Source organism: Bos taurus, chromosome 2, assembly GCF_002263795.3.
Source record: "Bos taurus isolate L1 Dominette 01449 registration number 42190680 breed Hereford chromosome 2, ARS-UCD2.0, whole genome shotgun sequence".
Lineage (NCBI taxonomy): Eukaryota > Metazoa > Chordata > Mammalia > Artiodactyla > Bovidae > Bos > Bos taurus.
This window is the reverse complement of record NC_037329.1, coordinates 50,487,112-50,496,887: the sequence shown is the minus strand read 5'-3', so window position 1 is coordinate 50,496,887 and position 9,776 is coordinate 50,487,112. Positions and strand designations below refer to the sequence as shown.

Here is a 9,776-nt window from a genome sequence, read left to right as displayed (position 1 = left end):
CTGCAGCCATGAAATTAAAAGATGCTTACTCCTTGGATGGCACCCCACTCCAGTACTCTTGCTTAGAAAATCCCATGGATGGAGGAGCCTGTTAGGCTGTAATCCATGGGGTCGCTAAGAGTCGGACACGACTGAGCGACTTTACTTTCACTTTTCACTTTCATGCATTGGAGAAGGAAATGGCAGCCTACTCCAGTGTTCTTGCCTGGAGAATCCCAGGGACGGGGAGCCTGGTGGGCTGCCGTCTATGGGGTCACACAGAGTCGGACTCGACTGAAGTGACAACATAGCATACTCCTTGGAAGGAAAGTTATGACCAACCTAGAGAGCATATTTAAAAGCAGAGACATTACTTTGCCAACAAAGGTCCGTCTAGTCAAGGCTATGGTTTTTCCAGTGGTCATGTATGGATGTGAGAGTTGGACTGTGAAGAAGGCTGAGTGCTGAAGAATTGATGCTTTTGAATTGTGGTGCTGGAGAAGACTCTTGAGAGTCCCTTGGACTGCAAGGAGATCCAACCAGTCCACCCTAAAGGAGATCAGCCCTGGGATTTCTTTGGAAGGAATGATGCTAAAGCTGAAACTCCAGTACTTTGGCCACCTCATGCAAAGAGTTAACTCATTGGAAAAGACTCTGATGCTGGGAGGGATTGGGGCAGGAGGAGAAGGGGACGACAGAGGATGAGATGGCTGGATGGCATCACTGACTCAATGGACGTGAGTCTGAGTGAACTCCGGGAGTTGGTGATGGACAGGGAGGCCTGGCGTGCTGTGATTCATGGGGTCGCAAAGAGTCGGACACAACTGAGCAACTGAACTGAACTGAACTGAGCTGATGCCTGAATTTCTAGTCTGGCCTCTTATCAATTTATATTGATTAAAGAGTTCAAGAATCTGGGTCTATAACAAGGTCTGGGTTCCCCTTTCTTCAGTATCCATAATATCTTTCTGTAACTTTAAGTGGCTGTCTGCCCCCTGTCATTTGATCTCTTTTGAGAGGGATTCTTTACCTTAACCAAAATAAAAAATAATAAGTTTTTAAAACAATGAAGCAAATGTAGGGATGGCCCAGAGTAGAGTAGTGATATTAAAAATAGAAAAGAGGGCACTTCTCTGGTGATCCAATGGTTGAGAAACTACCTTGCAATGCAGAAGACGAGGGTTCCATCCCTGGATGTGGAACTAAGATCTTATATACTGAGAAGCAACTATGTCCATAAGCTGCAACCACAGGCTGAGCCTGTCAACTAGAGAGAAGCCGGGCATATGTTGCAACTAAGATCTGACACAGCCAAAAGTAAATAAATAAATATTTAAAGCATGGCTTCTCAAACTATCCTGGTAATGAATCACTTGATTTAAAAAAAATATATAGAAAAGACAAGAAGGGTGACTTTGGAGTCTCAGAATCACTGTATAGAATTGGTTGGCTCTGTGGGGTAATGAGAGGTAAAGGTTAAATGTTTCTTTGTGTTTCCATATTTAGATTGTAATAATATAGGAGAGCAGCTGGAAAAGAGATGCAGAAGATAAAAAGATTAGTTTGGGGACATCCTAAATGTGAGAGGTTGGAATATTTCATAGGAGATGTCTCCTAACCAGTTGCAAAGGAAGGGTGTCTATGCTCCCCAAAAGTGAATAATCTATTAAGCAATTATTTGTAATAATATGCTTGGCACTACATGAAATACAAAAATAGGACCATAAACTTACTTTTTTTGAATGTCTCACTTTTTATGGGTTTGATTGTGCAAAAACTGTCATTTCTTTGCCTGAATTAATGGGCTATCTTTGTGTTCTTATGAATTTATAAGAAAGTCTAATTACTGATTGAGAAACACATTAAACTATTTTAGAAAAAAAGAACCCTGGACTTTCTAAAGAGTTGTGTGTGTGTGTGATTCTTTGTTTAATCCATATAGTCTCCAAAAAGTGATATGGTAAAAGGAAAATTTTCTGAACTAATTTTTATTATTTTGATGTTCAAAATTGCAATCCAGCCTCCCAGGTTACAAAACAACCAGATGAATATATTAAGATGAGGTGGAGGAATTAACACAAAAGTTAAGAGAAAGAGTTGATGCCTGCAGTAAGATTAAGGTAGAGAAGAGCTGTGATGCCTTTTCTAAAAATGGGTCATAAATATGGCTCTGAGGATTTTGGTGGCAAATGTGAAAAAGGGAAATACAGTTAGTGTTGGTTAGGTAAAAGAACAATGTATCCTCCAGCAAAGAGAAATCTCCCCCAGGACTGTTAAATAGAGTTGATTGCATGATATATAGTAGATGGCAAATGCACTCCACATTTTGCAATAACTTTAGAAGATCCCTTCAAAATAAGTGGACAGAGGATCAACAAACACAAGGGTATTAGGTAACTGATTTAAAGTTTTTTAGGTTTATAACTTTTCAAAGGACAAGCTTAATAGCAAAATAAATTTAGAACCTTGAAAGTATATTGCTTATTTTCCATAAATACTTCTACATACTGTTTCCCTAAATTCCTTTTGCTAATCAGTGAATTCCAGATTGCTTTCCCTGACAAGTTCAAGGGTGCTGCCTTGCTGCTTGCTGATTAGCACATAGGCATAAGCTTTCAAAATGACCCAGGTGGGGCTACAGAATCACCTGCTCCTAGCGCATTTCACCCTTTTGGACATAAAATGGACTTTTTACTGAAATTTTTCTTAATAATTTTGAAATGATGGGCAGAGGGCTCTTAAATTTCTATTCTAAGAAGCAACTGTGATCATTTTATCCTAGAAGATGGTGGAAGCATTGATGACCAACAAGACCACAGAGTCTGAGTCAAGTCTTTAGAGAATGTGTGACTTAGAACAATGCAACTTCCGTTATATTTCCTATCAGTTGTAAAGCAGAAACCTTGACTATTCAATGAGCAAAATGCTTTTCAGGTTTATTAACTGAATGTCAACCAAAAATAATGGCTTAGGTTTTGGAATAGTTAATATGTAGCCCTTTTTGCTGGCCATAATTAGATAGCAGGGTTGGTTGATGTGGCAATTTAGGAAATATATTCATTTGTTAAAATGGTTCCAAGTTAAAATCGTTTCAGATTGTTCCCTTTAAGCCTTCTATGCAGAGGCCTATCACAGCTTTGTCTTCATAATCATCATTAAATTCAGTTCAAATACTAGTCATGGGAATTGTTATTTGACATTTATTTATTTTGCAATTTATCTCAAACTGATTTTACTAGGGGAAAAATGCACTGAGGAAGTTGATCGGCTGTCTCAGCACTTATTTGTTTACAGAAAATTTAAGTGTAGGTGACCCTGTTCTGGTCGGAAATTTTATGATTAGGGCTCTTTCTGCCTCAGTGAAGACTACATGTACTTTTCGTTTTTCTTTTCAGCCGTCACCAGATTTTTAAGGGAAACAAATTAAGACAGTAAGCATGTATTAAAGGGCCAAATAGGGGACATACTTGGGCCTTTAAAATATCCAGTAATCTTAAATTAGGAACTGATTCCTATGAGATAACTTATCATTTGATATGCTAGCATTGCATATTTGTTCCAAATAAAATGAGCACAATTAGGAAAATTGTAGGTAGAATTTAAATACATATAGGCTAATAGCAATCCTCATATTAACTGTAAATACAAAATGCTTTGATTGGGTTTAATATTCAAAATAATAAGAATGCTCTTGGATACTCTTTCATCTTTCTCTTTAAAATATATACAATGGGATCCTACACATCCATATTGTTTGTGTTTGGTCATTAAGTCTTGTCTGACTCTCTTGCAATCCTATGGACTGTAGCCTGCCAGGCTCCTCTGTCCATGGGATTTCCAAGGAAGAATACTGGAGTGGGTTGCCATTCCTTTCTCCAGGGGATCTTCCCAACCCAGGGATGGAACCTGCATCTCCTGCACTGGCAAGCAGATTCTTTACCACTGAGCCATCTGGGGAACCCACACGTCTCTATACATGCATATTAATTCTCTTAGGGGGGAAAAAAAAACAAAACAAGATTTTTCTCATCATTTTGATTCTCCTCCAAAATTGTGTTGTTCTCTTTTTGTGATTGTTTTCTACACAATCTCATTTTATTGTATTTGGCTCCTTAAGCAACCAAAGTTAGGATATTGGAATGTACTTAAAAAGGACTCAGTTATCAGAGAGTACCTTATTTTTGAGGAAAGAACTGCCAATAACTATACTTTCTTGTCTTCAATTTCCAAAGGATTCTTTATAAAATAGCTTTTTCACAAATAAGTATACATTCATTTGCTATTTTGCTACTTAGCTTTAATTTTAAGAATGTTAATTCTTCCATAACCATTTCTTTTTTAGGAAAAATTATAACAAGGTCTTTACTTCATTTACTTTTAGCTATTTCATAAATACCAGAAGGGAAACTAGATGATTTGTGAGAAAACTTAGGAAAAAGTACTTAGAAACCCTTCCAGTCTTCCCTCACTGTGTTGAAGAGACATCGAGGTCTTCGAAGTTTTGGGTTAGGTGGGTGAGCTCCAGACAGACTGGACCCTCCAGGTAGGTGGTTCCCCTACAGCACTTTGTGGTCACTGAATATATGACTTGTCCAACAGTGAACATGATCTCAGCCAGTTCATGATTAACAGGGCTTTATTTGCTGGACAGGCAGAGCTTTGAGAAGCTCAATATACTCAATGTTGGAGTGCTGGAGAGCATTGCAGCAAAGTACACTTTTTGCTTATTAAAATATTTTAATAAATAAGGATCCAGAACAATCTGGCCACTCTTAATTCAGCAGTCTTTTGCATTGCTATCACAGTCACCTTCCCCACGACCCATATGGCATGGACAAATGAATGAGCTATCAACATTATGTGGCTTTGGTCACCTCGAGGGCTCCCATGCCATGGAGCTCCCTAAGCCTACCCACTCCAGTCCATCTCCTTCTGTGGTAGCAGAAGCTGTCAGTCACCTCCAGATTCCTTTCATGTCATTTCTGATGAGTGCATATTGGGCTACCTCAAGAAAATAATGCAAAAGTCAGAAAAAGAAAAACAAATATTGTATATTAACACATATATGTGGAATCTAGAAAAAATGATACAGACAAAACTATTTGCAATGCAAAAATAGAGACACAGACATAAAGAACAAAGGTATGGATACCAGGAGAGGAAGGGAGTGATGAATTGGGGGGTTGTGATTAACATATATAGACTACTATGTATAAAATTGCTAACTAATGAGAACATACTCTGTAGCACACGGAACTCTACTCAGTGCTCTGTGATGACCTAAATGGGAGGGAAATCCACCCCCACAAAGGGGGATATATGTATACACACGGCCGGCTCACTTTGCTATACAGCAGAAAATAACACAGCATTGTAAAGCAACTATCTCCAATAAAAATTTAAAAATACAAAATCATAAATAGTACTGATGACCTATGAAGTCATTAGAATGTGAGTACACAAGTTACAGAAATATGCTTTGAAAAGGAATTACAAAGTTTACAGAAAGCTATTAAAATAATTTCAATATAGTCAATTCATTTGAAACACAGAAACAGATGAACCAAAAAATAGAAAATTTGACTCTTTTTAACTTTTTACCTTTTCTACAGTTTTTGCTAATTTTTAAGAAGGCATTGACCTTTGACTGATGTGAAGATACAAGATTAGAGTATAGGTCTGCTACTGAGGTGTCTTCGCCAAATTTGGTTTGGAGAAGTGTTTTGTTTGACTGGCACAAAATTAAAAACAAATTTATCTTAAAATTAAATATGCTGCCAACATTTAAAAATTAAGGCATTTGATATATTTAATATTGTAAGAAAACTCCATAATTCTGACATTTTTTGGAAAAAAAAATAAAGCCTAGCTTGTAACAAGGGGCACGGCAGCCATCTGTCAGTGCTGTGTTCAGGCTGCTTATTTTAGCTGGGCACTGCTCCCCAGTTTGCCCCAGTCTCATTTCCTGTCTTCTGCAAGATCTTAGTTTCTATCTCCTGAGATAACCTAGGGTTCAAAGGATACTTATATCTTCTAGCAAAAGACAGAATCATAGTATTTTCTTATTTCCTTCCTTACAACATTCCCATGTACTTCCAAATGATAATAATATAACATGGAAAGGAAAATAAGCAGAAGTGTAAAATAATCCATTGGAGATAAACTGATACAACCACTCCACTCTAAGCACATCATCTATTTGCTTGATAATTCAGCTTAAAATGAAAATCAGTGAAAAGATCAGCTATCTTATGTCTTTCTTAACCTAGGCTTACATGAGATCTTTAAAAGACAGACTTTTTGAAATGGTGACAGTATCTCGGGTTGTGCAAACCTGCAGGCTAAACTACAGATGGTGCCATTTAGCAAGGGCCAAATTGCTGGTTACAATCCACTGAAAAACACAGGGTTTATCATAGAAACATGGACAGTCGCTGGAATATCATGTCTCTTTGGGGCATTGTTTTAACAAATGCATTTACAAGAAAAATGGTCTCTGTTAACTACAGTTCCCAGAATACCTTGTAGAACATTCTGTCTGTATTGATCATAAAATGGCATAGCCATTCTGCCTCCTCTGGCAGAACTCAGGGGAAAGTGAGCAAGTGCATTACACCATGTGACAAACTTTAAATTATGAAAAACACTAGTGTGTAGTTTCATCAGAATTTGCATTCTGTTAGCAGGAGATAGATCTGAAATCTATTTTTATCCAAAGGATCTTGTTAAACTAAGATTGCCTGTTACCGTATGTAGTTGCTTCATGCAGTAGTGCCTGATGGTACTTCTTATAAACAACAGAGAATAAACCCAAACAAGCTGAAAAATTATTTATTGCAATTTATTGCAAAATACTGCAATTCAAGAAAAATTACATCTGCATGGACTGCATAGTTTGAATACAATTTATGGTGTAGTTTCTCTTCATTAACCACATCCCAGAGAATTTTCAAAGCATCAGCTTGCATATTATTAACATGTACTTAAAATAACAATATAGAAAGCTTCAGGATTAAAGTAAAAGGTTAAGCGTAAAATGCAAGGTGCTTTAAGTGCATCTATATACTTACAATTCTTTAGAAATTCAGCTTTTTAATTAAAGTGAACTAGACCTTACCTAGACCAGCTAGATTAATAAGTATATCATTCTACTCTAACTATTCTCCTTAATAAAAGCAGATGGAATCCATTTTGCAAGAAAAAATATAGTATTAACTATCATGGCTTCTTTTATATAGTTAAACACATATAATGATTCTCCAGCATTTTTCATGGAAAGAAAGAGTGACAAAAAAGTAAATATAGCATTTGAACTCAATGGAAATCTTTTTTCAGTTACTCTACATTGCATGTATTTGGGTCCGGGATTGTTTTTGTTTATTTTTTTGCCATTTATATGCACCATCTATTATTTTACAGCTTGATATTCTTAAAGGAAAATCCATACAAATTTTATTTACAAATGCATGTGGCATTTTAAATCATTAAAAAGTTGAATGTGAAGAGTATAATAAATGAGTCTCTAAAAATTTCATATTATATTGTCCACATGTCCTCTCGTGATTCACTCTCAGATTCTTTAGGGCTTTCCCTGAAAGGTGGTAGAAGAGAATGGATTCTATCTGTTACTTATATGTACAGTTTCTAGATATGATTATATTATAAAGGCCACTGCTGCTGCTGCTGTTAAGTCGCTTCAGTCGTGTCCAACTCTGTGTGACCCCATAGACGGCAGCGCACCAGGCTCCCCCATCCCTGGGATTCTCCAGGCAAGAACACTGGAGTGGGTTGCCAAAGTCGCTCAGTCATGTCCGACTCTTAGCAACCCCATTGACTGCAGCCCACCAGGCTCCTCCATCCATGGGATTTTCCAGGCAACAGTACTGGAGTGGGGTGATTTTAATTCAGAAAAGAGTTTGAGGGAGTTCCCTGGAAATCCAGTGGTTAGGACTCGACACTTCCCCTGATTGGGGAAGTAAGATCCCACAAGAAGCCTCACAGCCAAAAAGAACTGAGTTTGAATGTGAATCCAGAGGGTCTTTCCTAATTTCTTGTGATGCTGGGCAAATCAGTTAATCTGTCTGAGCTTAAGTTTTCTCATATGAAAACCAGGCATAAAAAATACTTGCTTCATACAATTGTTGAGAGAGTTAAAAAGAAAACCTTGCAATGCATCCATGACAACATCCAACATATAGGAAGCACTTTGAAAAGGTGCAATGGTTATGCTTATTTCTTCTCATTCTAAAGCACTACCAAAAGGCAGTCCAAGTCAACCTGGATTTGTATTAGATGCTGTTTTAAAACAAGAATTAAGTTTGAATGTTTCACTTGTTCAGCTATTACCACTATTATTTTCAAACTTCCTGGGTCAGCATATCCCACATCTCATTGATTAAGCCTCCAACCCCATCAGTGGAGAACTAGCCCTTGGCCTTTCAGGTTCCCTTGTTTGAGCTTCTTAGTTTTGTCACTCTGGTGAAATTTTAGTTTCTCTTCAGTGATATTTTCTTTGATGCACCGAGGCAGAAATAATCACTCAGAGCTTCTCTATTTTTCCAACATTAAGCTCTTCTCAGTGTGTCTGTTGATATTTGCTTCCTTCACTAAAAGCTAATTGAGGGATAACGTGTGTTTCCCTAGCACTAATATGTTATTTGCAAGTTGCTGGAAGAGAAGTGGCCAAATTATATGAAAAATATGCTATGAAAAAGAAAGTTCTTTAATCTGTCAGTCGTGTCCAACTCTCCTATCCCATGGACTGTAGCCCACCAGGTTTCTCTGTCCATGTGATTTCCCAGGCAAGAATACTAGAGTGGGTTGCCATTTCATTTTCCAGGGGATATTCCTGATCCAGGTATGGAACCCATATTGTGTGTGTCTCCTGCATTGGCAGGTGGATTCTTTACCACTGTGCCACCTGGGAAGCCCTGCTGCTGCTGCTGCTGCTGCTGCTGCTAAGTCGCTTCCGTCGTGTCTGGCTCTGTGTGACCCCATAGATGGCAGCCCACCAGGCTCCCCCGTCCCTGGGATTCTCCAGGCAAGAACACTGGAGTGGGTTGCCATTTCCTTCTCCAATGCATGAAAGTGAAGAGTGAAAGTGAAGTTGCTCAGTCATGTCCAACTCTTCACGACCCCATGGACTGCAGCCTACCAGGTTCCTCCGTCCATGGGATTTTCCAGGCAAGAGTACTGGAGTGGGGTGCCATCACCTTCTCCATGGGAAGCCCTAGTATTAGCTAAATAGAAGCTAATCAAACAATACTAAAAGCAAGCTAAGCGATATAAAATCACATATACTTTATGGAAGGAAGAGGAACAGTTTGGTTTACTCTTCCTTAACCTGTGATTTTCATAAGGGAACTCCTCCATAAACGTTGCTGGTTCAGCTGCCATGACCCATGTCCTGTAGGGCCATCATAGCTACAGCATCAGCCTGGAGTCTCTCTGCCTCTACTTCCTCTCCACAGCCTGGAACAATGCCCCAGGCCATCTTCCCCAGTCCGGCCCAGCACCAGGTAATTCAAGTACTGAGAAGATGCAATGTCACCAATCTACACAGTGAGTAAAAACAACACTCCTAGTAGCAAAATGTCACTGCAGATGTAAAATCATCATTCAACAATCACCGTTTTTTCCTTATTTACTACTGACCTAAAAATAAGCATTTTGCTTCAATAGCTTAAAATGTTCACAATATTGTCTGCTGTTCTTACTAATACTTATTCATCTGATGCCTTTTGGCCTTGCCACTCACTGATACACAAGCTAAATATACAGCAGAAAGTCAGTCATCA

At 38.3% G+C, this 9,776-nt stretch overlaps 1 pseudogene; it reads right to left on the bottom strand.

Moving 5' to 3' along the window:
- Nucleotides 1-4,372: 4,372 nt before the first annotated feature.
- On the bottom strand, nucleotides 4,373-4,836 carry LOC100295230 (small ribosomal subunit protein uS17m-like; annotated as a pseudogene).
- Between the last annotated feature and the right edge of the window lie 4,940 nt (nucleotides 4,837-9,776).